Source organism: Anser anser (assembly GCF_964211835.1).
Source record: "Anser anser genome assembly, chromosome: Z".
NCBI lineage: Eukaryota > Metazoa > Chordata > Aves > Anseriformes > Anatidae > Anser > Anser anser.
Window position 1 is genome coordinate 5,012,813 of NC_139723.1, and position 16,679 is coordinate 5,029,491.

General features: G+C 41.3%; 1 long non-coding RNA gene across 1 annotated transcript; it reads left to right on the plus strand.

Annotated features, from left to right (window-relative positions):
- The first annotated feature begins 1,275 nt into the window (after nt 1-1,275).
- On the plus strand, nt 1,276-10,808 carry LOC310889258. Its single transcript, XR_014576484.1, has 2 exons — nt 1,276-2,016; nt 7,594-10,808. It is a non-coding gene; the product is annotated as an uncharacterized lncRNA (long non-coding RNA).
- The last annotated feature ends 5,871 nt before the right edge of the window (nt 10,809-16,679 follow it).

Sequence of the window (16,679 nt, forward strand, 5' to 3'; positions counted from 1 at the left end):
AAAGACACTTCACTGAGGCCAGACATATGGACATAAACTTTTTTTGTTCCTCTTTTTTTTTTTAATAATGTTTGAAACCTTCAAAGTCATACCACGCTTCCACATGATTTTCTTTTGCAAGCTCTCCTCTGCCTTCAGCTCCTAGTCCTTCCTCCATTCTACCAGATAATTAAACACACAAACCTGTGAGAAAGCCACAGCTAAACTCACCATGCTACCAAAGCCATTTTCTCAATAGGGCTGGTGTCGAGAATGTTTCAGGTGCCTGATGAAACATTTTCACGAAGCAGGGTGTTCAGCAACGCAACTGCCACTTGAGATTAGCGACTACCCAAAACCATAAGGCAGGGATTGAGAACTGCATCTGCATGCAGAAAAGTTTTAGTGAATTATCCCAATGAGGGGTCTGAAAATGTGACTCTTGTGCAAAGGCATTTAGGTGAGCAAGGACTTTTCGGAGTAGACTGAACATGCTGCTTATTGTGACTAAATAAACTAATTCCAACCATTAGCAGCAAGCTGTAATGGAAGTGTGAGCTCATTGTGCAGCTCCTGTCACTAATTGGAATGTAGATACCAAAATGATAATACCTTAAAATACTTCGGATAGTTGGATGGAAGGAGAGACAGGCTTTCTGTGCAAAGCCACTTCTGCACTGTCTTCGTTCAATTCAAATGTCAAGTTTGTGAATCCTATGTGTATGATTTATTAAATAAACCCTTTGTATATTTGTTCTATAAAGTCAACTACTTTTACAGCTATAATAGAATCATTATGTGTAAAAATATAATTTACTATCTACAGTAAATATAATTAACTAGTCCTGGTACGCATGATTTTCATTTTATTCGGTGACTGTAAAACATCTCTGATTTAGCAAATGGTATTGCAGAAGGCCTAGTAAAGTGCTGTTCCACTTAATATTGCTAAATAATTGAGTAAAAAGAAGTGATGAGCAAATGATGTAGAAGTAATATCTAGCATCACTCTTATCAACAGGAAGTTTCTTTAAAGTCAAAGATCAGTTTCAGCATTTCATCTTGAGCAAAATTACACCCTTCTCTCTTTTAGAAAAAAAGACACATTTTAACCCAATATGAAGTATACATCATTTCGATTTTAACAGAAACTGCATTTTGTACAAGTTGTGGCATTAACTTACTGCAAAACCATTTGGTAGAACACGCTGGCATTTCATTTCTGGAGTTGTCAAGCAGCTGCCAATTTCCTCAGCAGATTTACCCTATAGTCAGAAATAGGTTGAGGGATGGGGTAGGGGTGTTAGTAATAGAAGAAGAAATAATACAATATTGTTTAGTATGTTACATTTGCGATGTACTGTTCCGAGGCTGCGCTTGGAAGATACAAAATATATGTGCAAGGGTAACATGAGAATGCACCAATTCATGATGAGGCGTAAGAAGGATTAAAAGAATGCTCAATTTGCAAGACATCTAGATAACTGGGGCTTCTTGGACTCTGGGAACTGGGTCAAACCAACCTTGCGGTTTGGACTGAGACCAAGGGCTCAGAGAGCATGCGTGAGAAGGAAAGGTTAAAAAGTTCAACTCTGATGAAGACATCTTACTTCATCCCGACGACCACCCGGACGACCACCAGAGAGTGATACGCAAGCGCAGAAGGACTGATAAGATAATTAGCATACGAAGCGAGGCTAGGTGGAGCTAGGAAATGAATATGCATAGATGAGTTGTGAAACCTAATGCATATGTAGTATCTTAGGAGATAAAAGAGAACTAAGAAAACAAATCAGACGAAGTTAGATTTGGGCAGGCATGCCCCTAACTTCCAGCGCCTAATAAAGCACCTTCATATAATCACTTTGTGGATTATGTGTCTTCATGAACGCTAACATTTTGGCGACCCAGGTGGGACCTCGTGGGCACTGCTGAGGCGGCTCGCGAACTGATCACGCTCCAGCCGGCACCGAGGAGTTTCTCGGGGAGCCATCGGCCGCGACCGACCCCCGCTGCTCACAACGTACCTCTGAAAGGGTAAGAAAAAGGTGCTTTCTGGTAATTGGTACCGATCTGGTCTGGGAGCCTGCCGGTCAGACGCGGCGAAAGCCACGCACGGTTGGGCTAGGGAATTCCCGTGGTAAGCCTAGGCGCCGTCCGTCAGACAGTCGCGAAAGCGCTGCAGGTTCGGCATCAGTGGTCTGGTTTTGCTGCAGGCTCAGCATCTGGTTCGGTTCGGTAAAAGCTATAGCTGATAATGGAAAAACTTAAAAGTATTCTGGGCGGTAATGCTTCGGTACCGCGATCCTCCCCTTTGGGCTGTTTATTAGCACACTGGAAGGAGGGGTGTTTCGGGCAGGAGTTACGAAAGGGTAAACTGGTTGATTACTGTAATGTTTGGTGGCCACAGTATGAACTAGAAGATCAAGAAAGTTGGCCAGAAAACGGAACCTTACAGTACAATACTATCTTACAATTAATGTTATTTTGTAAGCGAAAAGGCAAGTGGGACGAGATTCCTTATGTAGAACTATTTTTCTATTTGCGAGATAAGCCTGAGTGGCAACGCGCTTGCGGGATAATGGTGGCTAAAATAACTGTTGATGAGCATTGTAAAGGATGCAGAGGAGAAAGACGCTGTATAGGACATCAAGCGTTAGAGAATGATAGGTATTACAGACGGGATGATGGAAATATAGATTTGGAAGTAGTACCATCAGCCCCGTTAGAACAAGGGCAGACTGTCAGGGAAGGAAGCGGGGATAGTGAGGGGGAGGAGGAAGAAAAAGGAGCGGTAGCTTCGGCTACCCCGGTATCGTATAGAACCCGACAACGAGAGCAGAAAGTTGTGGATGAATGGATGATAAGAAAGAAAGGCGGAATAAGACAAAAGGGAAACATAATTGCTCCACTCAGACAAGGAGTAGGGACGGAAGGGCCAGTATATGTTAAAGTACCGTTTACTCCGGGAGACCTAGTAATTTGGAAACAAGCAGCAGGGACATATCGGGAAAACCCGGATAAAGTAGCCAGGGTAATGAAAATGATAATTAAAACCCAGAATCCGGACTGGGATGATCTTCAAGTAATATTAGATACATTAATGGACTCGACAGAAAAGATATGGTGTTAAGGGCAGCTAGAGAAAGAGCAAAAGAGGATGTTCGGAATGGATTAGTCTCGGGAAGCGTAGATCAGAACTTCCCGACGGAAGACCCGCAATGGGACTATAATACAGGGGATGGTCTGAGGAGATTGAAGAGATACCAGGATTGGATCCAAATAGGGGTGCAGAGTGCTATGCCTAAAACTATAAATTGGTCTAAATTGTATAATGTTAGGCAGGAGAAAACCGAATCTCCCTCTGCATTTTTGGAAAGGCTTAAGGAAACTGCAAAGAAATATACTGACCTAGATATAGAAACAGAACAAGCTAAAGCACAATTAGCTCTTATCTTTTTAGGACAATCACAGGAGGACATCCGGAAGAAATTACAGAAACTGGAGGGAGGAGACCTGAGAAATATGGATAGACTGTTAGAAATAGCCTGGAAAGTATACAACAATAGAGAAAAAGAATCCACCAGGAGGCAGCAACAGAATTTGTTAGCAGTAATTCAAGGCAGAGGAAACCAAGGATTCAGAGGGAGAGGAAGAGGATTTGCTAGAGGACGGGGAGTTAGTATCGGAAGGGGTCGCGGAGACTTTGGTGGAAATCCGGGAGAAAGATTAGGATTGAATCAGTGTGCTTATTGTAAAAAGGAGGGGCATTGGAAAAATGAGTGTCCGTTTAGAAGAGACCAATTCTCGGGAAGTTCATTTCAGAATCAGGAAGCCATTAAGGCAATGGTGCTGGGAGATTTTAGTAGCTGACTAGATACAGAACATAAAACAGTCAAAGAACCTTTAGTAAAGATTCAATTAGGGGATAAGGAAGTAAAGTTCTTGATAGATACAGGAGCAACATATTCAGTGTTAAATAGTTTAAAAGGACGATTGGGAACTAAGACAACTACAGTAATTGGAGCCACAGGGAAGGAGGAGGAACGGCCATTCTTACAACCCCTTGATTTGCGTTTTGGGGGTAAGGAACTAACCCATGAATTTTTGTATGTACCAGAATGCCCGATTCCACTCTTGGGACGGGATCTATTAGCTAAATTAGATGCAACAATAACCTTTGAGGATGGAGAATTAATAATGAAGGTACCTGAGTCCAAAGTAGGACAAATCCTAATGATCAAAGATAAACCCTTTGTTAATATTCCAAGAGAAGTAGAAAATGCAGTTATACCAACAGTATGGGAAACAGATATACCAGGGAAGTCGAAACTGGCACAACTGGTAAAGGTGGAATTAAAGGAAGGAGCCAAACCTGTTCGAATCAAACAATATCCACTTAAGATAGAAGCTAGGCAGGGGACAGTGAAAATTATTGACAAATTTCTCAAACATCAGATTCTGGAAGAATGTAAATTGGAATACAATACTCCAATTTTTCCAGTAAGGAAGCCGAATGGTGAGTATAGATTGGTACAAGATCTTAGAGCAATAAATGAAATAACAAAGGACATTCACCCGGTAGTGGCTAATCCTTACACATTGTTAACATCTGTGAGAGAGAAATATAAATGGTTTACTGTGATAGATTTAAAGGATGCCTTCTTTTGCATACCTCTTGATAAAGATAGTAGAAAATTATTTGCCTTCGAATGGGAAAATCCTCAGAGTGGACGAAAGACACAATTAACTTGGACAAGACTCCCACAAGGCTTCAAGAATAGCCCGACCCTCTTTGGAAGCCAGCTGGCCAAGGAACTGGAAATCTGGACAACGCAAGGACAAATACAGGTACCCAGAAGTCAGTATTTGCTGTTACAATATGTAGATGATATTTTGATTGCTACAGAGAATGAGTCGCTCTGCACGCAAATAACCATCGAAATTTTAAATCAGTTGGGAATGGGTGGTTATAAAGTTTCAAAGGAAAAAGCACAAATAGTTTGCTCAACTGTAACATATTTGGGGTGTGAGATTTCCCAGGGACAAAGAAGTCTGGGTGTCAATAGGATAAAAGCTATATGCACCATCCCGGAACCTCAAAATCTCCATGAGCTAAGGGCCTTCTTAGGAATGGCTGGCTGGTGCAGATTATGGATAATGGATTATGGACTCATAGCTAAGCCCCTTTATGAAGCTCAGAAGGCATAGGATTTTATTTGGGGAAAAGTACAGAAAGAAGCTTTCAAGAAACTTACAGATGCCTTAATGAATGTTATAAATGACTGAGTCCCAAATAGGATTGCATTCAAAGTTTACAATTTATTAAATGAATAGAGGCAAGCAAACAGCGCTGGGTGCGCCGGGAGTCTCTGCTCCACCAGGACGCACACCCGTTACGTGAGGCATCTAATTTTTTATACTCCTAGGCTAATACATATTTATTACTACTTCTAAAAGAGGCAAGGTTATTATAATTGGTTTCCCGAATCCGACGTCCTTCCAAGTGCACCCGCTTATCAGTCCTTGTTACTTTCTCGGGGGCCGCTCGGACAGGGAGACAGGGAGGCTCATATTTTTCCTCCTTATCTAGTGGTCTCTTGGCCGGCTGTCAGAAGTTACTGCACATTCGTGCAAAGTCAGCAGTTTTTTCTCCGAAGAAATCCCTTTGTTCTTTTCTCGCCTAAACCCAGGCCTCAATGTTAACCCTTCAAAACCCCTTAGTGGCACGAATTGCTGGACCATTTCTTACAATGAAGTCACCAGCTTTGGGCCTACCAGATTTATCAAAAGATTTCCAGTTATTTGTATATGAAAGACAACGACTAGCACTAGGGGTACTAACCCAGCGACTGGGAAGCTGGAAAAGACCTGTGGGATACTTTTCTAAGCAGTTGGATGCTGTAAGTGCAGGATGGCCCTCATGTTTGCGGGCAGTAGCGGCAACAGTTCTCTTAATCCAGGAAGCAAGGAAACTTACCGTGAGAAAACGTATTGAAGTTTTTGTACCACATATGGTAACAACTGTTTTAGAACAAAAGGGGGGCCACTGGCTATCACCCAGCCGAATGATGAAATATCAGGCAATACTAACTGAACAAGATGACGTAACCTTGAAAACAACTAACCTGTTAAATCCAGCAGTATTTCTAGGAACTGTTCCAGAAGAAGGACCGTTGGAACACAATTGTGTGGAAATAATCGAACATACCCATGCCAGCCGCGAGGATTTGAAGGATGTACCCCTTGAAAGGTATGACTGGGAACTTTTTACTGATGGTAGTAGTTTTGCGGAGAATGGAACACGATATGCAGGGTATGCAGTAACAACCCTGAAGACAGTAATCGAAGCAAAACCTTTACCACCTGAAACATCAGCACAGCGAGCAGAACTGATAGCCCTAACTCGAGCACTGGAACTGAGTAAAGGAAAGATGGTAAATATTTGGACAGATTCAAAGTATGCTTTTGGAGTAGTCCATGTTCATGGAGCATTATGGAAAGAAAGAGGGCTGTTGTCCTCACAAGGAGCCAATATAAGCTATCAAGAGGAGGTGTTAAATTTGATAAATGCGGTACAAAAACCAAAACAAGTGGCTATTATGCACTGTAAATCTCATCAAGGAGGAACCTAAAAATATCAGAAGGGAATCGGCTGGCAGATCGAGCAGCTCGACAAATTGCTCGGGAGGTGTGGAATGTAATGGCTTTGGTACCACTCAAGGTAGGCCCCACTTGTCTTAATCTTCCCAAGGAACCAAGATATTCACCAGAGGATGAGAAATTAGCACATCTCCTAAAGGCCCGAAAGAACTCTGATGGACGGTATGTAACCGCTACGGGCCAGGTAGTAATACCCCCCTTGGTGATGCGAGAAATACTTCAGACAAGACATAATGAGTGTCACTGGGGTGCAGAGGCAATGGTAACATTTTAAAACGTAGCATCATCTCTACACATATGTTAACAATGGCAAAATCAGTAATGTCAAAGTGTGAGATTTGTCTGAAAAATAATCCAGTAGCAAGAAAACATGCTGAAATGGGAAGAGTTAGAGTAGGAATAGAACCAGGAGATTACTGGCAAGTTGATTTTGTAGAGTTACCTAGGACTAGGGGATATAGGTATTTGTTAGTAGGGGTTGACACCTTTTTCAGATGGCCAGAAGCCCTTCCCTGTCGCACCAATCAAGCTAAAGAGACAGTAAAATGGTTATATAGTGGAAAACCATTCCGAGGTTTGGGGTACCATTAGGAATATCCTCGGATAGGGGGCCGCACTTTGTTTCATCTGTGGTTAAAGACGTAAGTCGGCTATTAGGAATTTCTTGGAATTTACATACTGCATGGAGACCCCAATCTAGTGGACAGGTAGAAAGGATGAACCAAACTCTAAAGGGACAGATCAGTAAAATCTGCCAGGAAGCCAAAATACAATGGCCACAAGCTTTGCCTATAGCTTTACTGAGAATAAGGATAAAGCCAAGGAGTGGAATGTCAGTAAGCCCGTATGAGATTACGTATGGAAAGCCTTATGAATCCCCAGAACCAAATCCTAATATGCATATAACAGGGAGCCAGGATGTTTATATATTGTCTCTTGGTAAAACTTTAGCTCAACTTCAAAGTGTTCTGGTGTGGAACCGACCGTTGGCACTGGAAAATCCTGTCCACGACATTCAGCCAGGTGACCAACTGTACATTAAAAACTGGAATGAAGAACCCCTGAGAGAACGGTGGGCCGGACCTTATCAAGTATTATTGACTACTTTTACAGCTGTAAAGGTAGAAGGGGTGGATGCTTGGATTCATTATACTCGGGTGAAAAAGGTTCCCGAATTTTGGTCAGTGCGAGCAATCGGAGATACAAAACTACAGATGAGGCGCGTATAACCATACAATGTTGGGGTTCTTAACAACAGTAACGATAACAGTAATTGTTTTGTGTAAATACCTTGTAATTGGGTTCCTAGAAATACCAGGAAGATATAAGAAAGAGGAAATATTCAAAGGAGAAAATGTTACTTTGGAATGTGGAATGCACAACGATAAACCAATAACAATTAGCTCTCTACAGGTGGTCTGGGAGAAAAATAAATGACTCTGGACAGAGCCAGGAAATATACATAGACACAACCAGGGACAATACAGGATTGAAGGCTGGATGGAAGGGGAAGGCGTACGTAAGTATAACCATAGAATTGGGCCAACAACTGAGAGGAGCTACCACCTTAACCCTGTTTAGTGTTACTAAAGTCAACAAAGGAAATTACCGGTGCGTGGTAACACATGAAAATAGCACAGATTACGGGATAAGAGAGATATTGGTATATCCGAAATTGGATAAAGGAATATTGGTAGCCCACTGAAAAGGATCTAGAAGAAAAAGAGAGGGCCAGGTACCATGGACACAAGTGGTACAGATCCCACCTAGGCAACCATCAGAGAATTTACTGGTAGGATTGATTAAAGATTTTGCCATAATGAAAGGAACTGATAGAATTACTGCTTGTTTGCCCATCCCAAAAGCAACGGGGGACCCGCTTGAGTGGGGTATAATAACCTCCCCACTGCCCCAAGTAAAAGGAAATGAAACAATTCAATGTAAAGAAGTGAAAGCTCTAGAGAGGATAAATGTTACACAATACTATAGGAAACTGAGCCCCCCAACATCAAGGTCTGAATGTGAAAAGAAGAACTACCATTTCATAACAATAGGCAGATTTAAGAATGTGGGACAGTGTTATTACGACGAACTACGTGTAGTAGAAGGAGTTAGAGAAAAGATTGTTTGGGAATGTCAAGAGAAAAATAAGCCAAAAGGAATGAAAGGGTGGGATAGTGATTGGACAGTAAGTTTATTGCAGAAATTCCAGTATGGAGGGAATACATCATGGTGTATTAAATGGCAGGGAAAGCAGAATGGAACTGATCAGTTTTATACAGTAAGCCGGGTTGACAGTAGTGGTAGACAAGAGTCAACAAAGGTAGCTTGGTGGACTTGTGAGAAGAAATATACTTGCGACAGTAATAATGAAGATATCAAGCACTTACTTCCGGTATTGATAGCTCTTAGGGCAGGATGTGCTTGCCAAGGAATTAAGTACAATTCGGAAAGAAATAGCCAGGCTAGTCAAGTCGCAGCGGATTGTAGCTATAGTACCATAAAAAGTCCAGGACAATTTGTATGGGCAGCCAGTAATGGAACTTGGACTACACACCCACCGATAGATGGGGAAGTAAAAGAAATAACTCTAGGACTCCCTCCCCACACTGCGTCCAATATGGAAAAAGTCTCCTTTTAAGGGAAAGTTGGAAACCCTACAAATTAGTAGGGCAAAAAGAAGTTTAGAAGAAGGGGAAGATGAAGATATATGGCATGAACCCTCGGATGGAGTAAAATTCAGTTGGGCGTTAGAATCTCTATTTGCACAGGTAGCTACTTATCGAAATAGGGAAATGATTTATAAACTTACAGGACAAGTGAGTAGGCACAAGAGCCACGAAAGAAGGCTTTAGAGACCTTAATATCCAACTAAATCTACAAACTAAAATGGTGCTACAAAATCGATTGGCATTAGATACACTGTTATTAAAGGAACATGGAGTATGTGGATTTCTAAAAGATCATATTGATCATTGCTGCATCCACATTTCAAATGTGACTATTGATGTAGAACATGTCATAGAACAACTGGCTTGAGTGGAACAAGATGCAGAACAGGAAGAGAAAGATATGACAACAAGCTGGTTGGATAAAATTTTTAGTGGATGGAATATTAGTAATTGGGTTAAGTCCTTACTGGAGACAATAATTATATTGGTGATTGTAGGGGTACTAATTTGGTTAACATTTATAATGCTGAAAAGTCTGATTCTAAGGAAGACAACCTGGAACCGGACAGTGATGCAAACTATTGCTCAGCAAATGGAACCACATCCTCAATATCCTCCACCGGCATCTAACAACTTTGGATTTCAGAGAAAGAATCTGAGGAACCCAGGAGGTGAAATGGAATGAAAACCGAATAGACAAGATCAGTTTCAGATCAAGTGAACCCAACCAGAAGGGTGAACGTAACATAAAGCAGAAGTGGTGGACTTATGAAATGTTGTGATAATCCTAATCTTTGTAATTTCCTTGATTCTTAATGATGTAATTTTCCATGATTATATTATTGGTGAGCACTGAGTGTAAAATATTTTAGTTAGTTAGTGAAAGCATTTGCCCTCCTCGAAAGGAGTGAAATGCTTTCAAAGGGGGGAAATGTTAGTAATAGAAGAAGAAATAATACAATATTGTTTAGTATGTTACATTTGCGATGTACTGTTCCGAGGCTGCGCTTGGAAGATACAAAATATATGTGCAAGGGTAACATGAGAATGCACCAATTCATGATGAGGCGTAAGAAGGATTAAAAGAATGCTCAATTTGCAAGACATCTAGATAACTGGGGCTTCTTGGACTCTGGGAACTGGGTCAAACCAACCTTGCGGTTTGGACTGAGACCAAGGGCTCAGAGAGCATGCGTGAGAAGGAAAGGTTAAAAAGTTCAACTCTGATGAAGACATCTTACTTCATCCCGACGACCACCCGGACGACCACCAGAGAGTGATACGCAAGCGCAGAAGGACTGATAAGATAATTAGCATACGAAGCGAGGCTAGGTGGAGCTAGGAAATGAATATGCATAGATGAGTTGTGAAACCTAATGCATATGTAGTATCTTAGGAGATAAAAGAGAACTAAGAAAACAAATCAGACGAAGTTAGATTTGGGCAGGCATGCCCCTAACTTCCAGCGCCTAATAAAGCACCTTCATATAATCACTTTGTGGATTATGTGTCTTCATGAACGCTAACAGGGGGGCAGCAGTCCTGGAAATGCCTCTGCTAAGCTTTCAGAGCCTCGCTGTTATGGTATTTCCCCAAGCAAGCAACAAACAGGTACATACACACACACAATGTCTATAGAGTACATATAATAAGCATTTTCATTCAGTAATAAATTAATGAGTAATATAAAACTATGTCATAATTCTTGCCACAATCACATTTAAAATGTGCATTTATTGAGTAAACTGGCCAACAATATCAGTTGATCGATTTCATTAAAAAAAAAAAAAAAAGAGTTCTGTTGCTGGCAGCTAAATTGAAGAAAATGAAATAATACAAAAGGGACTTACTTATGTTTGGGAAGATTAGGGTCCACAAAACCCAAAGAGAAAGCCTGGGTAATACCGTAAAAGAACAGAATCACTTACCTGTAGTGAAGACAAAAATAAAACTCAGCAGGGGTATTCATGGTAGCAAAACAGGCTGATCAACCCATGGCCTTTGAAACATGCTCCTTAGGTAATCAACTTAACCAGTTCTTCATACAGAAGGTAAGGCAAATGAGCCATGCATATATATGCACCATCAGAAGACAAAACCAAAACTGCTAATCAAATTCTGATTATAACTGCTTTGCTGGTGCTGGAGGAGAAGATCCTGTGTTGTGAACGTGAGGCAGTAAGAACATGCTTATGTGAAGGATGGACCTGCTGGTCACTAAAAGCTATATGATAAAGTTTCAGGCCATCTGGTACCCGGTGGTGATTGACCCCTTTTAAAAATACATACTGAAAATTTTAAACCGTTGCAAACTTGATTCTGTTTGGAAGAGGTGCTCTGGTCTTGGTAGGTGGAACCTGAAAAGTCCCCAGGAGGCTGTGCTGGGACCAGCACCGGCGTGTGCTGTGCATGGTGCCTGGGTGCTGGTGGGAGAGAACGGCCTCCCCTGGCCATGCAGCATCATCGTTCTGCTGACCCTCCTCAGCAGAGCATTGGAGGCAGCTGAAATCTTTCTTTCTAGCAGGCAGGTCATTTATTTCAGTATAGAACCATTTGATGCATTTGATGTAAACATTTTGTTTGTTTACTTATATGCTACCTTTATTTATATACCACTTATTTATTTATAGGTTGCCTTGCACATTATCATTCAGACATAGGGTTACAAAGCTTCTTTTACAGGTTCCCCACTTTTTATGCTGTCCAGGGTAATGACACTTCTCTGCCTGTATTGTTTTTAAGTGGCAAGTCTGTGAAAAGATATCAGCCCAAATGCCATCCAAAGGAAGAACAAAGGTGCCTAGATCATAATAGTATTATATAGGTATTATAAGAAAAAAAAATCTATATCACAATTCTGCAACCTACTACACACATACTTACGTTTTATCAGTAAAAAGAATGAACCAGAAATAATCAGCGTAATGTTAACTTTCCAAAAGTTCTTTGGCAAAATCCAACACTATTGGCTGTTAAAGAAATAAAGATATTTTGATGTAAGAAAATAGCCTTTAAATAGATGAAATAGATTTTCTATAAATAGATAATGTGCTGAAAGATAAAAAGTAGAAGCATACTGATTTTTCTTGAAGCAAAATATAATAATTAAGTGCTTTGAGTCCTGTGCAATAGTTGATGTAATATAGTTTCTAATGATAAGAAGTCTGACAAGGTCTGCAACACAAAAAAATTCAGACTAGTCAAGACAAGGATGGCAAGGATCTGCAGAAGCATCTAAGAAAGTTTCTGTCTGCAGAAGAAAACGCCAATGAAATTCAGTATCACAACATGTAAACTAACGTTCTAGAAACAGCACAAGAACAGCTCAGACTCACATTACCCTGTTTCTGACCAAAATGCAGGTATCCACATGAGCAAAAAGGATAAGAAAATATTGCAAGGAGGACAGGACACATTTCTCTGTGCTAGGAATACAATGCCAACTGTTAAAAACTTATCTTTCCTTCACTCAGAATAGCTTCCTCAGAGCTATGGTCACACCTAAGGCTAGAGAAATAGACCAAGTAAAATGAGAAGCATTGAAGGTAATGGAAATGGTTAAATATGTGAAAGGTGTCCTGTTCAAATAACAGCTAAAAAGCCAAAAGCTCTCTTTTTAAAAGGATGCCAGATAAGAGATGCACATAACTGCACATAACTCAGGCTGTGTGCAGAAGGTAAGTGATATGACATGGGAAAAATGTTAGTTGGAAAATGTACTGTAATGATCAAAGTCTTGCTCTGAAGCTTGTATAATCTACCTGTGGAAACCACTGCCAACAGATACCACACAGGTCGACAGTGTTATTAAAACAGATTCGTGTATTGACACAAATATTGAGGATATCTGTATTAATTAAGGGATAAATGCACAACTGCTTCTGTTATACAAGATGGTTTGGGACTCAGAGCAGTTGGGATACAGGCAGGAAGGGGAATATCCTGCATATCCCTGTCTGTGTTGCCTGTGCAGCATGTGGCTTGGGACAGTGTCACTCGGGATGCTGATAGAGGAGCATCTTGTGTTATTCACCAAGGTGTTAGAGATTTTCCTGTTTTCATATTTAGAGTCGGATTAAGGTTAAGAAAGTTGCTATTTGCAATTATATCTAGTCTTTGCTTTAAAATGCAGTAGCTAATTCTTTTTAGCTCAGTTTTTCAAATCTGTTACAGGGGCCTTTGAACAATGATACTGAAATAACATTTCAAGGACATCACTGTGCCTAATGAATTACAGAGCTCTTGATTAATGGCACTTGTTCAGCATCACACTGACAGTAGTTTGAAGTGTAAAAACAAACAAACAAAACAAAACAAAAAAAAAACAGTGCTTCAGCCTGTTGTGTATTCTCCTGTAATACAGATCAGGCATCATCATCACAGATTTTTATTTTTTTTATTTTTATTTTTATTATTTTACCCCCTATTTTTCTGTTTGTCTGCTGTTGTGTTTTTTAGTTTGTCACGGGTGGACATTTGCCCTGCGCTGGAGCTCAGATGAGAGGAGTTAGCCTTCAGGAGGTCTGCAGCAGGGTTTTGCTGAAGCTTCCCCACTTAGCATTGACTCTGCAGTCAAAACCCTCAGCCCTGCCCCCTAACATGCAGCACAGTGATGAGGAGGTGAAGAGGAGGGAGAGGAAAGGAGCAGAGAGCTTGTGCTGGTCTGATCCATCAGCAAACAACCAGGCTGCGGGAGTATCCATCATACGATGCCACCAGTGAATTGCAGTTGACTGGAGGCATGCCCCACTGCATGGTATTGCAGTTTATGTATTTTACGAACCTTATTTCATTGCCTTGAGGCTGTACTGCTTTATGGGGCCCCAGTCTCTGCTGGTTTGAAATAAATTCCTGCTGTGCTGTATATAACAGCCTGACAAGGGCTGTGGGGCCATCCTTGTACATGCAGTTGTTGCCTGTATTTCTTCTGCCACTTCCAGACCAGGAGGTCACTCTGCTCTGGGCTGAGAGGGGAGGTGTGCACAGGACTAAGGGACAATAACATTTCTCAGCCCTTTGTTCCACCCCTGCTGGCTACTGACAGCATGGTCTGGGGATCAGTCTGTGCCGTCACAGCTCCCTCCACACTCCAGCAGCACCACCAGCATGGATCACACCAGCAGCTGCAATAAGCCTGCCTTAGTCTGCAGAATTTCTTTCCTGCTCATTATTTTGTTATCTGTGCTAATGAACACAATGGATTTCTATGGGAAAAGGCTGCCAGTATCTGTATGTACAGTCCTTCCATCCACAGGCAACCACTGTTCTTAAGAAAACACAAGCAAGCCCACCACTGGGCCTGATTACAAGATGCTATGGGGGGCAGGGGTGAGACAAAACAGCTCTCAGAAATACACCAGATAGTGGAATCACATGAGAAATCTATTTTAACGGGTTTGGGGGAATGAGTTCCACTGAACATCAGGACAAGATCCTTCACCTTCATAAGTAAGTACTGCGAGATGAGCAAGCATACTGATGGAGAAGCAGGAACAAGATGAAGACCACTGGAAAAAAAAAATCATACTTTTTTTTTTTTTGGCAGTCTCAAAATAGTTTTCAGTAGTTTAAAGATATTTCCCCTGCTGAAGCAAGAGTATCTCATCTGCAACACCTGACAAAGTACTGTCCTTACCTACTCTTTCTTCTGCACGTGAAGACATGTGGAGCCTGTTTTCCAGCAGTGACATCTGTTTGGTCAGTACAGTTTCATGCCGGCTGTCCACAACAGGTTTTCACTGCTGCTGTTAGGCGGATGTAGAAAGGAAGGCATTGCTCTGCGGTGAACTGGAACTATGACTTTTCACTCCCTCAGAAGCAAGCAACACCTTAAGTTGCAAAACCAAAGCACAAAGTCAAACTTGCATTTGCTGCAAGGCAGACATGACCCACATATAGAGCCAGAGCCCTACATTTTGACTATTCTCTCAAAATATTTCTTGTGTCTCCTAGTAATGTCTGCCCTAGTCTCCTCATCTGGAAGAGGCAGCAATACCATCAAGTGTTCTCAGAGGCAGCAAGGAGTTGCAATGCACAGCAAGGCTGTGAGGTCTCTGGGCTATGCAGTCCGCAGAAACTCAAGGTATTGCAAGCATTGCCACCTCTTTCATACAGGGGTCAAGCACCAAGCAGTTCTGTACCCAAAGGAGACAGAAATATTTGTGCTCTCCTTTTCTAAAACTGTCTCTTTTCCACAGAGGATATTTATACATTTTAATATTATAACATGGAGAAAGGCTAGAAAAAGCTTTTTTCTACAGACTAGAAAAGCATTTCAGCCGCCCTTGCTGGCAGGAGCAGCTTCTCAAAGCCTGGCTGCTGGCAGAAGTTCAGGGAATAGAGAGCTTTAATAAGTCACCAAACAGCAGTGCTCCTGATTCCATCGGGGCCCCAGTTAGAGGAGGATTGAGAAAACATGCACAGAGGTGTTTTCTGCAATAGCCCAAGGTGGACATTGCTCTTCCTGCCCTTGAGTTGCCTCCTCTTGTCCCCCGTGTCAGCACGGGCACCTCTAGGTGGTAGTGGTTCCTTCTGCACTGTTCTGGTGGACACAGAATTACCTGCCTTATTATCAGCACTTTTTCAGCAGCCAACAGCCTCAAGGCAAAAGAAAGCCCTGGTATGGGGAAAGAAGGAAGACATTGAACATCAGGCTTTGTATAGACCCAGAAAATGCTCCAGTTTGGTTGCTTTCTTTCAAAAAATGGTGCTCTTTGAAACTGAGGAAACCTAAAACTTCTGTACAGGCAAATTCAGTGCCCATTTCTGGAGGGTAATGGCCATCCTCCAGCAGGTATTAATTAACAGCTGTCTGACAACCCTTACTGCAGATGGCATATTTATTTTTTTGTGCTATTGAAATTAAAAACAAAAAAAAATCCAAGTGAGATGTATGTGAGCTTCTGCTTTTTTTTTTCAAATGTGAGTGAAGACCATTTTTCATCAGCAAAGCTGCTTCGTGCTCAGTAAAAATAAAATTTACACATTCTGTTGGCTAAAGACAGCTGAAGTTCAGAGAACTAATTCCAGTTGCCATGACACATCTTTCCAGGTTGCTCTTTAGCAGTATTTGAGAACAGAATACTTCTGTCAGGAGAGAGGCTGTAGAAAGAGAAACCATGCATTGCTTTCTGGAAGAAAAATTGCACCAAAACAGCAATTCAGTCTGAAAAATCAAGCTGGCTGGACATTGAATATTTTAGAATTATTCCCTCTTCTTTGTACATTTGGCAAAAGCTGCATTTATTTTCCTGAACAAAATACATTGATAAATTATACCAGGATAGACTTTTTTTTTCCTTCTATTTATGTATTAGTATCGTTTTAAACACAGGGAGGTTTGTATGCTGGGGATGCAATTTCACT